Below are 877 nucleotides of genomic sequence, written 5' to 3'. Positions count from 1 at the left end.
CTCTCTCTCTCTTGGAAATATGCAAATGACCTACTCTCTGAATTTTCTAACTTTCTTCAGAGGTAAAAATCCCAACTCCTCCTCCTCCTCCTACTACTACTACTACTACCACTACTACTACTACTACTACTACTACCAGTACTACGAAACCCCAATCAACATATCAAACAAGGAAACCAATACATAAGTCATTGAAGCGTTTAAAGTTCTCATCAATTCTGAACACGAAACAAGAGCTAAAATGAACCTTATTTAAACTTAGATGTGTCAGTCTCGTCGCTATGAATAGAGAAATCGGGTGATGTGAATGAACAACAGGTAACGAGATCCTTCCTGGTCTGAGAGGGGTAAGATATGAGAGCTCTATCACCCCTAGCATAAGGAGAGAAAATTATACTCTATTCTAACATAATCTAACTTAATAAACCTAACAAACAAACCTGTCAAGCCTAAATGAAAAAAATAAAAACCTATAACATACTCTAACATAATATAAACTGAGAGACGAACGCACCTAACAAAATCTAACTAGACAATTCTAACATAATCGAACCTAGTAAACCTAACAAATAAGCCTGTCAAGCCTGAATTAAAAAATGAAAACCTATAACATACTCTAACATAATATAAACTGAGAGACGAACGCACCTAACAAAATCTAACTAGACAATTCTAACATAATCTAACCTAGTAAACCTAACAAACATACCTGTCAAGCCTGAATGAAAAAATGAAAACCAATAACATACTCTACATAATATAAACTGAGAGACGAACGCACCTAACAAAAAATAACACTAGAAAATTAACATAATCTAACTTAATAAACCTAACAAATAAGCCTGTCAAGCCTAAATGAAAAAATGAAAACCTATAA

This window comes from Eriocheir sinensis, chromosome 42, assembly GCF_024679095.1.
Source record: "Eriocheir sinensis breed Jianghai 21 chromosome 42, ASM2467909v1, whole genome shotgun sequence".
Lineage (NCBI taxonomy): Eukaryota > Metazoa > Arthropoda > Malacostraca > Decapoda > Varunidae > Eriocheir > Eriocheir sinensis.
The sequence above is the reverse complement of the archived record's forward strand: the minus strand, read 5'-3'. Positions refer to the sequence as shown.